We start from the raw sequence: 21973 nt of genomic DNA, 5'->3' as shown, positions 1-21973 counted from the left end.
GAGTATTATGCCTCCATCAGAAAGGATGAATACCCAATTTTTGTATCAACATGGACGGGACTAGAGGAGATTATGCTGAGTGAAATAAGTCAAGCAGAGAGAGTCAATTATCATATGGTTTCCCTTACTTGTAGAGCATAAGAAATAACACGGAGGACATTGGGAGAAGGAAAGGAGAAGGGAGTTGGGGGGAAATTGGAGGGGGAGACAAACCATGAGAGACTGTGGACTCTGAGAAACAAACTGAGGGTTTTGGAGGGGAGAGAGGGAGGGGGTTGGGGGAACCTGGTGTTGGGTATTGTGGAGGGCACGTATTGCATGGAGCACTGGGTGTGGTGCATAAACAATGAATTTTGGAACACTGAAAAAAATAAAATTAAATTTTAAAAAAAGAGGCACTTGGTCTGGAAGACTCTTCAGTAATGAACATTAAATTACTAGAGTATGGAATAGAAAAAAGAGTGATAATAGATACCCAAATTTAGTTCCACACTCTTTTTCAAAAAAATTCCCCAAATACTAAGGTACGAATGAGAAATTATCTTAAGTGCAAACACTTCAGAAACATACTTCCTGAACTACAGCGCTTAGCTCAAAATTTTCTAAGTCCAGTTGATCACAGTACTCTTTTTGAAAGTAAAGATAGCCCACCTGAACAAATTTACCACCACCCAGAATGCTCTGACAAGGAAAGATCAAAGAAAACTCTCACCCACTTTATTTTATTTTAAAGATTTTGTTTATATATTTGAGAGCGAGCGAGAGTGAGAGAAAGAGCATGAGCAGGGGGCAGAGGCACAGGCACAGGGAGAAGCAGGCTCTCCGCTGAGCAGGGAGCCTGACGGGGTCTCAATCCCAGGACCCTGGGATCATGACCTGAGCCAAAGACAGACCCTAAACTGACCGAGCCACCCAGGCATGCCCACTGCCCACTTAACATTTAGAAATGGAATACCATGAGCCAAGCTTATTGCCAAACATCCAGGAAAACTGAATGGAGCCAGCAGGCATGCAAAGGAGCCTGCAATGATCAAGTATCGGGATATTTGCTGCACGAAAAACAACAATGGCAAGACCTTTCAATCCACAAAGATAAAGTTTTTAAGGTAAATAGTGATGTATAAAAATTAGGACTATAGTTAACATAGGCTCTCCTAAGAAACTGTTGAAATATTTGAAACAGGCATTTTTCAACACTGAGTCTAAAAAAAGATCCAGTAACTTAAAGGAAAGCGTCAGTCACTACCAGAGAGCGAAATTATTAAAATTCAATTCTTGAAAGAGTCGAGGAAAGATGTTTGCCATTTTTAAGGTCAAAGTGCCTAGGAGAAAAAAATTCACCTCTCCTTCCAACGAATAGACCTTCCTTTTTTTCAAGTAGGATGATTTAGAAATAATTCCAGGTGTGAGTTATGCCAAAACACTTGCAATAATTCTACAGCATGGGGTTTGAGCCCACTATCAGGGTACTGAACTCATAGGTCCAATGCCCCAAGTCTACATTTCTTCGGGGCTATAAATACGATTAATACTACCATTCCTTTGGTAGGGTTTCTCCTATATGACACAACTATTTCTATAAAATGTTAATGCCTTCCTGTTAAAATGAAAAATTGTGTTATGGATTAAAGTCTGTGCACTGAGTTTAAATGAGAGCGGACAGGAGTGCTGTGCTTTAACAGATGGTACCTGTACAAGAATGGGAGCCCCGCTCTGTGTTGAAGGGTAATCTGCCTGAGGTGATAGAAAAATACATCAGGCTGACAGAAGCTAAGCGATAAGTAATAGATTCTGTTATGAAGAGAAGATACCATTTTCTTGTATACACTTCTCAACTAGGTTAGTGAATGCTGCATTAGTAGGAGAAAAAATAATTTGCTGTTTGATGTAGCTAGTGGGATTGTCAAACCCAGACAGGTAAAAGTCAGAGTCAGGGGTTCATTAGAGCCCTTTCTAGAAAGCACATTACCAAAACATTTCTGTAAAATAAATAACTATATTTTTAAAAGACCTTATAAATACAGTCAAGGTAGTTCTTTCCTCTTCTGTGTACAGTTTGTTCAGAGAAAGGAAGTTAATTAGCACATACGGAACATCTACTAAGAACCAGAAACTGCTAGGTGCCTCACATAATCTGTCACTTGACTCTCTAAAGAAACCTTACAGGTAAATATTATATTCTCTCCAAAGATCAGGAAGTAGGCATCACTTATTCCATCTCTTACTAAGCCAGCTCTCCAAGAACTGGGCATGGAGCTAACTTCTAAGGGGCATGTAGTGAGTAGTATGGGTACAGTCTCTTCGCCTCATGGGGTTTACACCTGTCAGTGAAGAAATACATCATATAGGGGCACCTGGGTGGCTCAGTTGATTAAACATCTGCCTTCGGCTCAGGTCATGATCCCAGAGTCCTGGGATCAAGCCCCACATCAGGCTCCCTGTTCAGTAGGGAACCTGCTTCTCCCTTTCCCACTCCCCCTGCTTGTGCACCCTCTCTCTCTTTGTCAAATAAATCTTTTTTTTAATTTTTCTAATTTTTTATAAACATATAATGTATTATTAGCCCCAGGGATTCATGTCTGTGAATCGCCAGGTTTACACATTTCACAGCACTCACATAGCACATACCCTCCCCAGTGTCCATAACCCTACCCCCCTCTCCCAATCCCCCTCCCCCCAGCAACGCTCAAGTTTGTTTTGTGAGATTAAGAGTCACTTATGGTTTGTCTCCCTCCTGATCCCATTTTGTTTCATTTATTCTTCTTCTACCCCCCTAACCCCCCATGTTGCATCTCCACTTCCTCATATCAGGGAGATCATATGATAGTTGTCTTTCTCCGACTGACTTATATTCACCAAGCATGATACCCTCTAGTTCCAACCACGTCGTCACAAATGGCAAGATTTCATTTCTTTTGATGGCTGCATAGTATTCCATTGTGTATATATACCACATCTTCTTTATCCATTCATCTGTTGATGGACATCTAGGTTCTTTCCATAGTTTGGCTATTGTAGAAATTGCTGCTATAAACATGCGGGTCCACGTGCCCCTTCGGATCACTACGTTTGTATCCTTAGGGTGAATACCCAGTAGTGCAATTGCTGGGTCGTAGGGTAGCTCTATTTTCAACTGTTTGAGGAACCTCTATGCTGTTTTCCAGAGTGGTTGCACCAGCTTGCATTCCCACCAACAGTGTAGGAGGGTTCCCCTTTTTCTGCATCCTCGCCAGCATCTGTCATTTCCTGACTTGTTAATTTTAGCCATTCTGACTGGTGTGAGGTGATATCTCATTGTGGTTTTGATTTGTATTTCCCTGATGCCGAGTGATGTGGAGTACTTTTTCATGTGTCTGTTGGCCATCTGGATGTCTTCTTTGCAGAAATGTCTGTTCATGTCCTCTGCCCATTTCTTGATTGGATTATTTGTTCTTTGGGTGTTGAGTTTGCTAAATTCTTTATAGATTTTGAACACTAGCCCTTTATCTGATATGTCATTTGCAAATATCTTCTCCCATTCTGTCAGTTGTCTTTTGGTTTTGTTCACTGTTTCCTTTGCTGTGCAAAAGCTTTTGATCTTGATGAAATCCCAATAGTTCATTTTTGCCCTTGCTTCTGTTGCCTTTGGCGATGTTCCTAGGAAGATGTTGCTGCAGCTGAGGTTGAAGAGGTTGCTGTCTGTGTTCTCCTCAAAGATTTTGATGGATTCCTTTCTCACATTGAGGTCCTTTATCCATTTTGAGTCTATTCGTGTGTGGTGTAAGGAAATGGTCCAATTTCATTTTTCTGCATGTGACCGTCCAATTTTCCCAACACCATTTATTGAAGAGGCTATCTTTTTTCCATTGGACATTCTTCCCTGCTTTGTCGAAGATTAGTTGACCATAGAGTTGAGGGTCTATTTCTGGGCTCTGTATTCTGTTCCATGGATCTATGTGCCTGTTTTTGTGCCAGTACCATACTGTCTTGATGATGACAGCTTTGTAATAGAGCTTGAAGTCTGGAATTGTGATGCTACCAACTTTGACTTTCTTTTTCAATACTCCTTTGGCTATTCGAGGTCTTTTCTGATTCCATATAAATTTTAGGATTATTTGTTCCATGTCAAATAAATATTAAAAAAAAAAAGAAACACATCATATAAATTGTTGTTGTTTTAAATTTGTTTATTTTTTATAACAGCTTTGCATATGATGACAATTTTTAAATCATAAAAGCACTTATTTTATTTTATTTTATTTTTTCTCACCATAGCATATGCCCTCTCTACTGTCCATCATCCAGCCATATTATGACAATGTTAATAAAAGATATGACAAAAGCAGATATGAAGACGATGTGGAGATTAACTTGTCCTAAGTTGTAGAGCAGCTTGTGGAAGAAACACCATTTGACTTTGTCAGTCTGATACCACAGTCTCTCTACTTCACTGTCATGTGTCATAATATTTAGTTAGTTAGAGAGCCAATTAGTTGGCTATTCAGAAAGAGTTCGTGTACATTTGCTGTATAAGTGTCTGTACAGAATCCGTGTCCAGGAGTATATCATATGTGCCTTAACCACAAAGGAAATAACAGGCACTGAAAGGACCTTGCTCCATCACCCACTACTGGAGAATCCAAGGAACACCTCAGAAGCAATCTAGACCAATGGCAGTGGGCCAAGAACTAGCAACACCAGACAGCCGCCCTCTTTTCACCTCACGTCCCTTTGCACTGATGTTGGGTGACCTCAAACTACATAGTTCAAAGCAGCAACCGACAGCTAGACTTTAGCTGCATACCTTCCTCCTATGGTAGCCTGTCTTCCATTCATCCATGAGCTCAACCAAGTCCCCCAATGTGTCAGATCTGAACTCAGTGTGATAACAGGTGTGCTTTGGCCCATTAATTGTGTAGATGTGTTTCCTCTCTAACCTGCAGCCTGCTGCCTTCACTGGGGCACTGGGGCGCACACCCTGCTCCTTTCCCTATCAGGCCCAGCCCAAATACCTGAGTGACCCAGAACAAATGTACAGATAGCAGCCCACATATGATAGTCCTAATATTTAAAGTATATATGTCTCGAGGAGGAGTCAAGATGGCGGAGAGGTAGCACGCTGAGAGGACATCTGGTAGCAGGAGATCAGCTAGATAGCTTATCTAACCATTGTGAACACCTACAAATCCAATGGGAAATCGAAGAGAAGAAGAGCAACAATTCTAGAAACAGAGAATCGATCACTTTCTGAAAGGTAGGACCTGCGGAAAAGTGAATCCAAAGCGACGGGAAGATAGATCCCGGGGGGAGGGGCCGGCTCCCGGGAAGCAGCGGAGCAACAGAGCACAAAATCGGGACTTTTAAAAGTCGGCTTCACTGGGAGACATCGCTCAAGAGGCTAAACCGGGGGGAAACCCAGGTGGGGTCAGCATAACCCCAGGTCCCGCGGGGTCACAGAAGGACTGGGGGTGTCTGAGTGCTGCAGAGCTCGCAGGTTTTAGAGCAGGGAAGCCGGCTTCAGCGACAAAGCCGAGGAGTGAGCTCTAAGCCCGGGGTTACCTTGTGCGGTCGCAGGCTGGGTGGGCTCGGAGCGCTGCCGGAGGCCACGGAGACAAAAGCGACCCGGCGCTTTTCTCCAGCTCCGGCAATTGACTGCTTTCCTCAAGGCGCGACCGCAGGCCAGGGAGGCGGGGCGGTTGGGCGCTTTGCTCTGAGAGCGCACTGAGGAGCGGAACCCCAAGCTCTCGGCTCCTCTGGGCCGAGAGATTGGGAGGCCGCCATCTTCATTCCCGTCCTCCGGAACTCTACGGAAAGCGCTCAGGGAACAAAAGCTCCCGAAAGCAAACCCGAGCGGATTACTTAGCCCGGCCCCTGGCAAGGGCGGTGCAATTCCGCCTGCAGCAAAGACACTTGAGAATCACCACAACAGGCCCCTCCCCCAGAAGATCAACAAGAAACCCAGCCAAGACCAACTTCAGTCACCAAGAACAGCGGAATTCCACAGCAGGAGAAAGCAAATCTTATCTGGACAAAATGACAAGGCGGAAAAACTCACCTCAAAAAAAAGAACAAGAGGCCGTACCGAAGGCTGGAGACCTAATCAATACAGACATTGGTAACATGACAGATCTAGAGTTCAGAATGACAATTCTCAAGGTTCTAGCCGGGGTCGAAAAAGGCATAGAAGTTATTAGAGAAACCCTCTCCAGAGAGATAAAAGCCCTTTCTGGAGAAATAAAAGAACTAAAATCTAACCAAGTTGAAATCAAAAAAGCTATTAATGAGGTGCAATCAAAAATGGAAGCTCTCACTGCTAGGATAAATGAGGCAGAAGAAAGAATTAGTGACATAGAAGACCAAATGACAGAGAATAAAGAAGCTGAGCAAAAGAGAGACAAACAAATACTGGACCACGAGGAGAGAATTCGAGAGATAAGCGACACCATAAGACGACACAACATTAGAATAATTGGGATTCCGAAAGAAGAAGAAAGAGAGAGGGGAGAAGAAGGTATATTGGAGACAATTATTGGAGAGAATTTCCCTAATATGGCAAAAGGAACAAACATCAAAATCCAGGAGATGCTAAGAACGCCCCTCAAAATCAATAAAAATAGGTCCACACCCCGTCACCTGATAGTAAAATTTACAAGTCTTAGTGACAAAGAGAAAATCCTGAAAGCAGCCCGGGAAAAGAAGTCTGTAACATACAAGGGTAAAAACATTAGATTGGCAGCGGACCTATCCACAGAGACCTGGCAGGCCAGAAAGAACTGGCATGATATATTCAGAGCACTAAATGAGAAAAACATGCAGCCAAGAATACTATATCCGGCTAGGCTATCATTGAAAATAGAAGGAGAGATAAAGAGCTTCCAGGACAAACAAAAGCTGAAAGAATTTGCAAACACCAAACCAGCTCTACAGGAAATATTGAAAGGGGTCCTCTAAGCAAAGAGAGACCCTAAAAGGAGTAGATCAGAAAGAAACAGAGACAATATATAGTAACAGTCACCTTACAGGCAATACAATGGCACTAAATTCATATCTCTCAATAGTTACCCTGAATGTTAATGGGCTAAATGCCCCAATCAAAAGACACAGGGTATCAGAATGGATAAAAAAACAAAACCCATCAATATGCTGCCTACAAGAAACTCATTTTAGACCCGAGGACACCTCCAGATTTAAAGTGAGGGGGTGGAAAACAATGTACCATGCTAATGGACATCAGAAGAAAGCTGGGGTGGCAATCCTTATATCAGATCAATTACATTTTAAGCCAAAGACTATAATAAGAGATGAGGAAGGACACTATATCATACTCAAAGGGTCTGTCCAACAAGAAGATCTAACAATCTTAAATATCTATGCCCCTAACATGGGACCAGCCAACTATATAAACCAATTAATAACAAAATCAAAGAAATACATTGACAGTAATACAATAATAGCAGGGGACTTTAACACTCCCCTCACGGAAATGGGCAGATCATCTAAGCAAAAGATCAATAAGGAAATAAAGGCCTTAAATGACACACTGGACCAGATGGACATCACAGATAGATTCAGAACATTCCATCCCAAAGCAACAGAATATACATTCTTCTCTAGTGCACATGGAACATTCTCCAGAATAGACCACATCCTGGGTCATAAATCAGGTCTCAATCAGTACCAAAAGATTCAGATCATTCCCTGCATATTTTCAGACCACAATGCTCTGAAGCTCGAACTCAATCACAAGAGGAAATTTGGAAAGAACGCAAATACATGGAGACTAAACAGCATCCTTCTAAAAAATGAATGGGTCAACCAGGAAATTAAAGAAGAATTGAAAAAAATCATGGAAACAAATGATAATGAAAACACAACGGTTCAAAATCTGTGGGACACAACAAAGGCAGTCCTGAGAGGAAAATATATAGCGGTGCAAGCCTTTCTCAAGAAACAAGAAAGGTCTCAAATACACAACCTAACCCTACACCTAAAGGAGCTGGAGAGAGAACAACAAAGAAAGCCTAAACCCAGCAGGAGAAGAGAAATCATAAAGATCAGAGCAGAAATCAATGAAATAGAAACTAAAAAAAAAACAATAGAACAAATCAACAAAACTAGGAGCTGGTTCTTTGAAAGAATTAATAAGATTGATAAGCCCCTGGCCAGACTTATCAAAAAGAAAAGAGAAAGGACACAAATAAATAAAATCATGAATGAAAGAGGAGAGATCACAACCAACACCAAAGAAATACAAACAATTATAAGAACATACTACGAGCAACTCTACGCCAACAAATTTGACAATCTGGAAGAAATGGATACATTTCTAGAGACGTATAAACTACCACAATTGAACCAGGAAGAAATAGATAACCTGAACAGACCCATAACCAGTAAGGAGATTGAAACAGTCATCAAAAATCTCCAAACAAACAAAAGTCCAGGACCAGACGGCTTCCCAGGGGAATTCTACCAAACATTTAAAGAAGAATTAATTCCTATTCTCCGGAAACTGTTCCAAAAAATAGAAATGGAAGGAAAACTTCCAAATTCATTCTATGAGTCCAGCATCACCTTGATCCCAAAACCAGACAAGGATCCCACCAAAAAAGAGAATTACAGACCGATATCTTTGATGAACACAGATGCGAAAATTCTCACCAAAATACTAGCCAATAGGATCCAACAGTACATTAAAAGGATTATTCACCACGACCAAGTGGGATTTATTCCAGGGCTGCAAGGTTGGTTCAACATCTGCAAATCCATCAATGTGATACAATACATTAATAAAAGAAAGAATAAGAACCATATGATACTCTCAATAGATGCTGAAAAAGCATTTGACAAAGTGCAGCATCCCTTCCTGATTAAAACTCTTCAAAGTGTAGGGATAGAAGGCACATACCTCAATATTATCAAAGCCATCTATGAAAAACCCACCGCAAATATCATTCTCAATGGAGAAAAACTGAAAGCTTTTCCGCTAAGGTCAGGAACACGGCAGGGATGTCCGTTATCACCACTGCTATTCAACATAGTACTAGAAGTCCTAGCCTCAGCAATCAGACAACAAAAATAAATTAAAGGCATCCAAATTGGCAAAGAAGAAGTCAAACTATCACTCTTTGCAGATGATATGATACTATATGTGGAAAACCCAAAAGGCTCCACTCCAAAACTGCTAGAACTTATACAGGAATTCAGTAAAGTGTCAGGATATAAAGTCAATGCACAGAAATCAGTCGCATTTCTTTACACTAACAACAAGACAGAAGAAAGAGAAATTGAGGAGTCAGTCCCATTTACAATCGCACCCAAAACCATAAGATACCTAGGAATAAATCTAACCAAAGAGGCAAAGAATCTATACTCAGAAAACTATAAAGTACTCATGAAAGAAATTGAGGAAGACACAAAGAAATGGAAAAATATTCCATGCTCATGGATTGGAAGAACAAATATTGTGAAAATGTCTATTCTACCTAAAGCAATCTACACATTTAATGCAATCCCTATCAAAATCCCACCCATTTTTTTAAAGAAATAGAACAAATAATCCTAAAATTTATATGGAACCAGAAAAGACCTCGAATAGCCAAAGGAATATTGAAAAAGAAAGCCAAAGTCTGTGGCATCACAATTCCAGACTTCAAGCTCTATTACAAAGCTGTCATCATCAAGACAGTATGGTACTGGCATAAAAACAGACATATAGACCAATGGAACAGAATAGAGAGCCCAGAAATAGACCCTCAACTCTATGGTCAACTAATCTTCGACAAAGCAGGAAAGAATATCCAATGGAAAAAAGACAGCCTCTTCAACAAATGGTGCTGGGAAAATTGGACAGCCACATGCAGAAAAATGAAATTGGACCATTTCCTTACACCACACACGAAAATAGACTCAAAATGGATAAAGGACCTCAATGTGAGAAAGGAATCTATCAAAATCCTTGAGGAGAATGCAGGCAGCAACCTCTTTGACCTCAACCGTAGCAACTTCTTCCTAGGAACATCGCCAAAGGCAACAGAAGCAAGGGCAAAAATGAACTATTGGGATTTCATCAAGATCAAAAGCTTTTGCACAGCAAAGGAAACAGTGAACAAAACCAAAAGACAACTGACAGAATGGGAGAAGATATTTGCAAACGACATATTAGATAAAGGGCTAGTATCCAAAATCTATAACGAGCTTATCAAACTCAATACCCAAAGAACAAATAATCCAGTCAAGAAATGGGCAGAGGACATGAACAGACATTTCTGCAAAGAAGACATCCAGATGGCCAACAGACACATGAAAAAGTACTCCACATCACTCGGCATCAGGGAAATACAAATCAAAACCACAATGAGATACCACCTCACACCAGACAGAATGGCTAAAATGAACAAGTCAAGAAATGACAGATGCTGGCGAGGATGCGGAGAGAGGGGAACCCTCCTACACTGCTGGTGGGAATGCAAGCTGGTGCAACCACTCTTGAAAACAGTGTGGAGGTTCCTCAAAAAACTGAAAATAGAGCTACCCTACGACCCAGCGATTGCACTACTGGGTATATATCCTAAAGATACAAACATGGTGCTCCAAAGGGGCACGTGCACCCGAATGTTTATAGTAGCAATGTCCACAATAGCCAAACTGTGGAAAGAGCCTAGATGTCCATCAACAGATGAATGGATAAAGAAGATGTGGTATATATACACAATGGAATACTATGCAGCCATCAAAAGACATGAAATCTTGCCATTTGCGATGACGTGGATGGAACTAGAGGGTATCATGCTTAGCGAAATAAGTCAATCGGAGAAAGACAACTATCATATGATCTCTTTGATATGAGGAAGTGGAGATGCAAGGCGGGGGGGGTTGGGGGGAGGTAGGAAAAGAAAAAATGAAAAGATGGGATTGGGAGGGAGACAAACCATAAAAGACTCAATCTCAAGAAACAGACTGAGGGTTGCGGGGGGGAGGGGGGACGGGAGAGGGTGGTGGGGGGAAATGGACATTGGGGAGGGTATGGGCTATGATGAGTGCTGTGAAATGTGTAAACCTAGCGATTCACAGACCTGTACCCCTGGGGATAAAAATACATTATATGTTTATTAAAATAAAAAAATTAAAAAAAAATAAAGTATATATGTCTCAAGCCCATAAACCAAGTCAGCTAAATCCAAAGTTAATCTGTAGCACTTCCTTTCAGACCCACTATGTGTTAAGTTCTATTTGTCTAAGTTTGAAAACTGTTTTAATTTTGCCACTGAATGAGTTTTGATGTGGGAAACAAAGGCAGAAGAAAAATTATTAAATTTCCTTACTACTTAGAGCCCACTGACAAGTTCTTGAAACAGGCAGAGTGACATTCCTCTAGGGACTCAACTGCCTCGATGTTGACACTTCACTAAGGGCAGAAGGCCTAGCCTAAGGTCAGTCCTAGCCTGACCCCTAGGACCATGTAAGTCTACTTTAACATATAAAAATACCTTTGGAAACCTCCTTTAGCTCTACTCCCCCAAGATACATGCTGGCAATCATCCCCCAAGCATATGGCCAACTGATATACATCGGAAGGGTCTCATGACTCAGGTTTTATTAGACAGTAATAAATGACTTTTTCCCAATAATAACTTGCCCCCTCAAGGTCCTGGAAACCTTGGATCCAAAACTCCTTAGAGATTTACGCTCTCCCTAACCCCCTCCTGACTTGAAAGTATACAATGGGCCACTCCTCATGTCATGACCCCAGTGCAGCTCTTTCTGCCCATGGGTCCTGTCCCCATGCTTTAATAACATCACCTTTTTGCACCAAAGACTTCTCAAGAATTATTTTTAGGCTGTCAGCTTTGAACTCTAACATCTTTCCTACATCAAGTTTCATCTAATGGAAGTATTAGCTGACATTTTAGATGACAGTATTAATTAACACATTAGAAGACTAGTTTAATGCTGCCTCAAACACTGTAACTGAATTCTATATAATTCAGGCCAGCGTAAAACCAAATGGCTATAGCCAAAATGATATAGGAATGTGGCATAGAATTTACGCTGCTCCTCGGTAGGGGACTCTTTTCTCGCTTTAACTCAGCTTTGAGCTTACTTTTCTTACTAGAAGAGAAAATTTAAATTTCACCCACTGCAAGGATCAAGGCACAGCAGGAGGTGTGATGGGAAGGAGGAGAAAGGCCAGAGGGTGAGGCCTGCAAGAGAAACACCTTCAGGCACCGAGGAGATAGCATCAGGGATTTGACAAATGCTGTGACTTCGAAATAACACAGTTCAAGAAGAAGTAACGCTGAAAAACCTTAACTTTAAATAATGATGTGCAGAGTGAGACATCTCTATAACCAGTAAATAATGCTCCTTTTACCAAGAAAATACAGGACTGGCCAGTCTGACAAGGGTCCGAAACAACATACAACACCCCAAAGAGGAACAACTTTATGTTAAATATAAAATATAACAGAATAGCACACTAGAGAGTATCCCTTTAGCCACAGTGGGTCAGTTCTTAGCAGAAAACACTATGTTAAGACAGGCCCATCTTTATATTACTTTAAATGTTTGTACAAAATCACATTTAGCCATAAAATAAACCATATCCAATTTTCATTCCAGTGGCAGCATTCGTGTGTATAGGTGTTTTCAATTTCTTCTTTTATTTATGATTAGTATTTATGACTACGATTGAAAACTGGATTTAAATTAGCACAAATAGTTATTTCAATAAGCATTCTCACGCATGGAGTGTGTAGACAAAATAAACACTTCTCTCTAAAGATTGTGAAATTAGCCAGGCTTCTTCCCTGTGGATTTGCTACACCTGACATTAGCATATCATACTCCATTTCAACTAATTTATTCTGGGAGAGGCCCTGTTAATAGGCCTCTTATGTTGTGTTTACATATTAATAATAGTAGTAATAACTAATCTGAGAAATGAGACTCTTTTTCAAACAGCCACTGAGAAGGTCCTGTATAAGGAAACCATCACAAAAATTACAAATCCAAATGCTGAACAAGGGTGAAAGCCAGGCAGCATACACATTTTTTTTAAAGAAAGCAATACAAAAAAAAAAAAAAAAGAAGAAGAAGAAGAAGAAGATAAACATCCCAAAGAAAAGTACTTTCTTTCCTATTTCTATGCTAATTCAGGGGGTTTACATAATAAAATAAACAGCATCAACAAGGTGTTTCCTTCATAAAAGACAGCCACCTCAGTACCTGCAAGAGACTACAGATGATAAAGACTTTTCTTGCACAGATTTTTGATGACAACAACATTTTGTATTTTAACAAATTAAAAGTTCACAGTTGTATCCTTAATGATTTTGCCAGTGAAAATGTGCTGCTCAAAGGTAATTAAAACCTGCTTCTCTGAATATTATTTTTTATACAAGGATACTACAGATCCAGACAAAGCCACTGGATGGCTGCGTTTGAGACCTTTTGTTTCATAATAAAATAATTTTTGAAAAGGAGAAAAGATAGAATATCCCAATATAATGAAATTCTCTGAAGGAAAATTCTACAGAGACAACTGATATTTAATTTAGTGAATCCTGATAATTGCTTATCTTTAAAGTTTGAACTATAATTGTAATACACGAGATGCAAATTGAAATCTTAACCAGCTGCTGAAGGGACACTTTGATTCAATGAAGTAGAAATTTAAGCAACTTAATCTTCAAATGTTGGAATAATATTATTTAAATATAGCAAGTATCTAACTGTACATGTTTGCACCCAAGTTACCAGAAATGTGGAAGTCAAAAATTGCTAGGCATTTGTATTTTTTTTTTTTAATGTAGTCTCTCCTTTCCACTGAAAAAACTGGTAGCAATTTAAACTATGATTGCAGTTGGGGAAAAGCTGTCGAGTACAATTTGCATCATAGATAGAAAACATGTAATTAGAGATACCCAGAGAGAAATGTTGACAGGTCATCTGTCTGTGTTAGGTTGATGGTCATATAAAGGAGTGAATCTTGCAGGATACGGGTTGTTAGTAAGATGTTTTATTTACATCATTTGTATTGGAACTAAATAAAAAGTGGAACAGATAACCTAAACCCACAGAAAGGTGAACCTCCATATTGCATTACATCTGTTCTTTAACATAACAAGAAACAGTCAGGGTATGATTTCCAAACTGTTAACCTTATCACAACTAATTAACTGTTAGATGTTGTGTGTAAAAGATAACTCCATATGAGGCCCGTTAATGGACTCTTCTCCCAATCCCATCACTTCTATCCTAGTCTTGTGTTCTCACTCTTCTGGGATGTCATTCCTATAATGCTTTCAACTGCCATCAGTTTTCCATTGGCTCTCACATCAAGATCCCCATCTCTGTGCCCTGAGATCCTGGAGCGTACATGCAATGGTTTGGTGCATGTTTCCATCTGCTTGTGATATAAACACCTTAAGCCTTTCTGCCCCCAAGTCAGTCCTCCTTCACCATTTCCCAACCATTTCTGCCTTCAGTGCTCCCATCCTGCCATCTACTCATTTATTCTTGAATCATCTTTGACATATGCCCCCTATTTTCCCTTCACATGTAATCTACTGCCAGGGTCTTTCAGATCTACCTCCAGGATGTACCTTGATGATATTTTCTTCATACCACCTCCACGATGACATTCCTTGTCTGAGCTATTATCAGCATTTGGCCACACGGGTGTAATGCAGCCCTCCTGCTCCTTTCCAAACCATTCTCCACAATTAAGCCAGAAAAATACCTTGTAATACAATGCCCTCATGAGTACTTGAAAACCTGAACTGCTTCTAATTAATCTTGAGTAAGATCTGGAGGATAGAAGTCATTCTCTCAAAAGTCATGGTGGGTCAGATAAGGTGACAAACAAAAGCAAAGGTGTCTAGCAGGCCTCAGATCATGTTCTCTTCTCTGTTTCATGTGCATTTTAACCACCTTCTGGCCCTATTGACCAAGAACAGCCCCAGGTTCTCTACCAGGTCCTTGGATGTGTACCTATAAGAGAAGCAGCTATGCAGAAACAATGGGTTCCCATAACCCTCCCTCCAATCTTCCCTTTTTTGTCCCATCTACAGTGGTTGGACCAGGTTACTTCTCATATTTTCCCATTATTCAACTACTAAAAGACAAAAAAAGGGCAAATCTTAAAGTCAGCAAGGGAAAAATGAAAGATGAACAGGGGAATGATGAGCAAATAAGTAGCTTTTTTTCTGACAAGAAGCCATTTGCCTCTTTGGTTAGGTTTATCCCTAGGTATCTTATAGTTTTTGGTATAATTGTAAATAGGATCAACTCCTTAATTTATGTTTCTTCTGTCTCATTGTTAGTATACAGAAACACTCATGAAAGAAATTGAGGAACACACAAAGAAATGGAAAAATGGTCCATGCTCATGGACTGGGAGAACAAATATTGTTGAAGTGTCTATGCTAAGTAGAGCAATCTAGACATGCAATGCAATCCTTATCAAAATACCATCAACTTTTTTCGCAGAGCTGGAACAAATAATCCTAAAATTTGTATGGAACCAGAAAAGACCCCGAATAGCCAAAGGAATGTGGAAAAAGAAAACCATAGCTGGTGGCATCACAGTGCTGGACTTCAAGCTCTATTACAAAGCTGTCATCGTCAAGACAGTATGGTACTGGCACAAAAACAGACAAACAGACATATCAATGGAACAGAATAGAGAGCCCAGAAATGGGCCCTCTACTCTATGGCCAACTAATCTCCAACTAAGCAGGAAAGAAGATCCAATGAAAAAAAGAGTCTCTTCAACAAATGTTGTTGGGAAAATTGGACAGCCACATGCAGAAGAATGAAACTGGACCTTTTTCTCATGCCATATGTAAAAATAGACTCAAAATAGATGAAAAACCTAAATGTGAAACAGGAATCCATCAAAATCCTAGAGGAGAACACAGGCAGGAAACTCTTTGACCTCAGCCACAGCAAATTCTTCTTAGACATATCTCCAAAGGCAAGGGAAACAAAGGCAAATTGAACATTAGGACTTCATTGAGATAAAAAGCTTTCACACAGCAAAGGAAACAGTTGACACAACCAAAAGACAACCCACAGGATGGGAGAAGATAGCTCCAAATGTCTTACCAGATAAAGGGCTAGTATCCAAAATCTATAAAGTACTTATCAAACTCAACACCCAAAGAACAAACAATCCAATCAAGAAATGGCAGAAGACATTTCTGCACAGAAGACATCCAAATGGCCAACAGATACATGAGAAAACACTCAACATTACTTGGCATCACAGAAATATAAATCAAAACCACAATGAGATACCACCCCACACCAGTCAGAATGGCTAAAATTAACAAGTCAGGAAATGACAGATGTTAGCGAGAATGCAGAGAAAGGGGAACCCTCCTCCACTGTTGCTGGGAATACAAGCTGGAGCAGCCATTGTGGAAAACAGTATGGAAGTTCCCCACAAGTTGAAAATAGACCTACTCCATGACCCAGCAATTGTACTAGTAGGTATTTACTCCAAAGAAACAAATGTAGAGATTCAAAGGGGCACATGCACCCCAACGTTTATAGCAGCAATGTCTGCAATAGCCAAACTATGGAAAGAGTCCAGATGTCCATCAACAGATGAATAGATTTAAAAAAAGATGTGATACACACACACACACACACACACACACACACACACACACACACACACCATGGAATATTACTCAGCCATCAAAACAAATAAAATCTTGCCATTTGCAACAATGCAGATGGAACTAGAGGGTATCATGCTAAGTGAAATAAGTCAATCAGAGAAAGAATTATCATATGATCTCACTCATATGTGTAATTTAAGAAACAAAACAGGCTCATGGGGAAGGGAGGGAAAAATGAAACAAGATGAAATCAGAGAGTGAGACAAATCATGAGAGACTCTTAGTCATAGGAAACAAACTCAGAGCTGCTGGAAGGGAGGGGGTGGAGGGATGGGGTAACTGGGTGATGGACATTCAAGGAGGGCGGGTGAAGTAATGAGCACTCGCTATTATATAAGACCCATGAATCACTGAACTCTACCTTTGAAACTAATAATACATTATATGTTAATTAACTGAATTGAAATTGGAAAAAAAAGCAGAAATTGAAAGAAGAAAAAAAGAAGAAGAAAAAACAAAAGAAACCATGGATGTCAGTTTAGAGTGGAACATCAACTATAAAATGCTGAGAGGGGAATCTGGCTGGCTCAGTTGGTAGAGCACACAATTCTTGATCTCAGGGTCATGAGTTCAAGCCCCAGACTGATCTTGGACCCTACTTAAAATTAATTAATAAGGGGCGCCTGGGTGGCTCAGCGGGTTAAGGCCTCTGCCTTCGGCTCGGGTCATGATCTCGGGGTCCTGGGATCGAGCCCCGCGTCGGGCTCTCTGCTCAGCATGGAGCCTGCTTCCCTTCCTCTCTCTCTCTGCCTGCCTCTCTGCCTGCTTGTGATCTCTGTCAAATAAATAAAATCTTTAAAAAAATTTAATTTATTAATTAATTTTTTTAAATGCTAAAGGAATCTACCTGGAATTCTATATCTTAATGAAAATATTCTTCAAAAATGAAGGCAAAATAAATTTTCAGAGGAAAGAAAACTAGCAGAATTCTTTGCCAGCATATCTGCTTTATATGAGATGATAAAAGAACTTCTTCAGGATTAATGGAAATTATATCAGACAAAAACTCAGATCCACAGAATAAGCCAAAGCATACTAAAAATGTTGTGTCAAAGTAAATTTTAAAAGTGAAATAATTTTTTTTATTCTTCTTCATTTCTGTATAAAACACATAACTGTTTCAAGCAAATATTATAACATTTCCTTAGGGTTTATAATCTATGTAGATATGATATGTATAATAATTACAACAGGAAAAGTTAGGGGTAGTCATGGCAATATACAGTCGCACGGTTTGCTATATTTTACATGAACTAATACAGTATTAATAATAGACTTAAAAGTTAAGGGCATATGTTTTATACAGGAGAGTAACCTCTTTTTAAAAAAGAATTTAGCTGAGGACCCAATAGAAAAATTAAAATGAAATTCTGAAAATATTCAAATAAAAGTCAGTAAAGGAGAAACTGAGGAACAAAAAAATAAATACAAGAGAGAAGTGGGTGATAAATAATAAAATGGTAACCCCAAATTCAAACATATGAAGAATTATATCAGATATAATGGACAAAGACTGAAAGAGGTTATTGGATGGAATTAAAAACTAGTCCCAACTACATAAAGAGAGGTGACATGAAAGGGAATATATGGAAAACACTTGCCATGCAAACAGTAAGGACAGGAAGGCTGCAGTGGCTAAATTAGTAGCTGCTAAAGTCACCTTTGGGAAGCAGGTGAATCCAGGGCAAACCACTAACACAGGTCCAATAAGGATGATCTGTGTCTTTACTCTAGTCAGAGGCTGGGGTAGGAGCTGGGGTTGGGGCTGGGGTTGAGGCTGGGGTGGGAGTCACTGAGTTCAGGAAGCTCTTGTGAGCTTTTGGTTTCCCACCTACACCAAGAAGGAAGCACTTGCTTTTCCCTAGGGAAAAAAGAAAAATCGAACATCAATATGATCTGTCATCTACCCTAAGGAATTCGAAAGAGAAGAGAAAGTATTCCCAAAGTATGTTGAAGGAAGGGGAAAATAAATTTAAGAGCAGAATTCCATCAAAGAGAATACAGAAAAGTAGAGAAAATCAATGAACCCAAAACTGGTTATTTGAGAAGTTTATTAAAATTGACAAACCTCTAGCAAGACAATCTAAAAAGAAAAAGAGAAAAAAACTGACAATTTTAGGAATAAAAGGGAGACATAACTATCTTACATACATTAAAGTGATAATAAGGAATTATTATCAACAACATAATATCAGTAAGTTTGACAATGTAGATACAATGGACATAATCTTCAAAAGGCAAAAATTATTTGAAATTGACTTATAAAAAATAGAAAACTTATAAAAGCTCTATATCAATAAAAAATAATCAATTAGATATATATACCTTCTTCAAAGAAAATGAGGATATGGCTACACAGGTGTGTTCTTCCAAATATTTTAGGCAGAATTATTACTCTTTTAACACAAACTTACAGAAAATAGAAGAGGGAATGGTTCATAGCTCACTTTATGAGGCCATTACTACCATGATACCAAACCAGTCAAAGATAAAAAAAAAAAAAAGAAAGCTACAGATAATTATCCCTCATGAACACAAATAAAGGCCACCTTTACCCCAATGTTCACAGCAGCAATGGCCACAGTCGCCGAACTGTGGAAAGAACCAAGATGCCCTTCAACGGAAAGAAGATACTGTCCATATATACAATGGAGTATTACGCCTCCATCAGAAAGGATGAATACCCAACTTTTGTATCAACATGGATGGGAATGGAGGAGATTATGCTGAGTGAAATAAGTCAAGCAGAGAGAGTCAAGTATCATATGGTTTCCCTTACTTGTGGAACATAAAGAATAACACAGAGGACATTGGGAGATGGAGAGAAGAAGTGAGTTGGGGGAAATTGGAGGGGGAGACAAACCATGAGAGACTATGGACTCTGAGAGACAAACTGAGGGGTTTTGGGAGAGAGTGGAGGGTTGGGTGAGCCTGGTGGTGGGTATTATGGAGGGCACGTATTGCATGGAGCACCAGGTGTGATGCATAAACAATGAATTTTGGAACACTGAAAAATTTTAAATTAAATTATATTAAAATTTTTAACAGAATTTTAGTAAAATGAATTCAATGATATGTACAAAGAAAAATATTACATGACCATATAAGGTTTCTTTCAGAAGTTACAGATTTTATAAGAATTAAAATCATCCCAGGGTCCTGGGATTGAACCCTGTGTTGGGCTCTCTGCTCAGTGGGAGCTTTCTTCTCCCTCTACCTGCAGCTCCCCCTTGCTTGTACTCTCTCTCAGTCAAATAAATGAATAAAATCTTGTAAAAATAAATTTAAAAAATAAAATCATCAAATGTAATTCTCCATGTTAATGGAATAGAGAGAAAAAGAACACATAATCATTGCAAAAGATGCAAGGAAAAAAAGCACTTGACAAAATTCAACTCCCATTTAAGATCAAACCTCTCAGGAAACAAGGAATAAAAGGGAACTTAACCAAATTAAAGTCATCTGTGATAAAAATTTGCAACTAGCATTAAAATAACAAGGTTTGGCTTTCTAGCTAAGACCAGGATCAAGGCAAGAATGTCTGCTTTTGAAACCTCTCTTCAGTATTATACTGAAGGTCCTAACCAGTGCAATAAGACAAGAAAAAGAAAAAAAAGGACATACAAATTTGAAGGGAAAAATAAAACTCTTAATTTGAAGTGACATGCTCAAACAGGTAGAAGTTCTTAATGACTCTACCAAAAAAAAAATAAAATTACTAGAATTAAAAAAAATAAGCTGGGCAAATTCACAGGATACAAGATAAATGTACAAAGATAATTAGTATTCACATGCAGTAGCGATGAACAATTAGAAAATAAAATTATAAAACAATTCCATTTATAATAACATCAAAATACTCAAAATAAATTAATGAAAAATACACAATAAATATACTGAAAAATATAAAATATTGCATGTTTTGGAAAACCCAAGGTAGTTAAAATGGCAATTCTCTCCAAACCAATGCACAGAGTCCACACAATTCCAATTAAAATACCAGCAGGATTTTATTTTTAAAGAAATAGACATGTTGATTTTAAAATTTATATGCAAATACAAAGGACCTCAAAGAACTAAAAGGAAAAGAGGACCAGATTTGAAGAATTTGCACTCCCTAATTTCTAGGGTTATTACAAACTACATTAATCAAGTCAGTGGGCTATTAGCTTAATGAGAGAAATACAGATCAGTCGAACGGAATAAGGTCAATTATAAACCTATACTTACATGATCAACTGATTTTCTCCAAAAGTTTAAATGTAATTTAATAAGTGAAGGCAGTCTTCACAACAAATGTTATTAGAACAATAGGACGCCTACTTGGAAAATAATAATGCTCCCTAACCTCACACCGGAAATAAAATTTAACTCAAAAAATGAATCATAAACTTAAATATGTCAGCTGAAACCATAAAACTTCTAGAAGACACTAAATAACAAAATCTTTGTGAAACTGGGTAAGGAAAGATTTCTTACAAAGAACACACAAAAAAAATCTGTAAACGAATAAAGCAATTAATAAGATAAACTTCATGAAAATTAACACTATATCTTCTTCGTATTAGAGTTTTCCAGAGAAACAGAACCAACAGAATATGGATAGATAGAGGACAAATATAGACAGACAACAGATAGATGATTAAATAGATTATATAGGGGGGCACGTGGGTGGCTCAGTGGGTTAAGCCTCTGCCTTCGGCTCAGGTTGTGATCTCAGGGTCCTGGGATCGAGCCCCGCATCGGGCTCTCTGCTCAGCAGGGAGCCTGCTTCCCCCTCTCTCTCTGCCTGCCTCTCTGCCTATTTGTGATCTCTGTCTGTCAAATAAATAAATAATGTCTTTAAAAAATAGATTATATAGATAGATAATAGGTAGAGGATAGATAGGTAGATGATGATAGATATTTAGATGAAAAAGAAGAAAGAAAAAAGAAGGAAGGAAAGGAAGGAGAGAAGAAGGGAGGGGAGGAGGAAGGAAAGAATGAGGGGAGGGGAATTTTAAGAAATTGGCTCATATAATTCTGTGGAGACTTGGCAAGCAGACTGGAAAGCCAGGGAAGCTACAGTTCAAGTCTCTGGGCCACCAATTTTAATCAATTTAAATGTCAGTTCAATCTAAAAAACACCTTTGCTGAAACATCCAGAATAATGTCTTACCAAATATCTGAGTACCACTGCCTGGCGTTGCAAAGTTGTCACATAAAACCAGCTATCACGTCTCCAAGTTAACAAAAGACAAGCTACAATTGGCAGAAAATATTTGCAGAGCATAAATCTGGAAAAGAACTTGCATCCAGAATAT

The sequence above is a fragment of the Martes martes genome, assembly GCF_963455335.1.
Source record: "Martes martes genome assembly, chromosome: 14".
NCBI lineage: Eukaryota > Metazoa > Chordata > Mammalia > Carnivora > Mustelidae > Martes > Martes martes.
Note: the sequence above shows the minus strand (reverse complement) of the source record.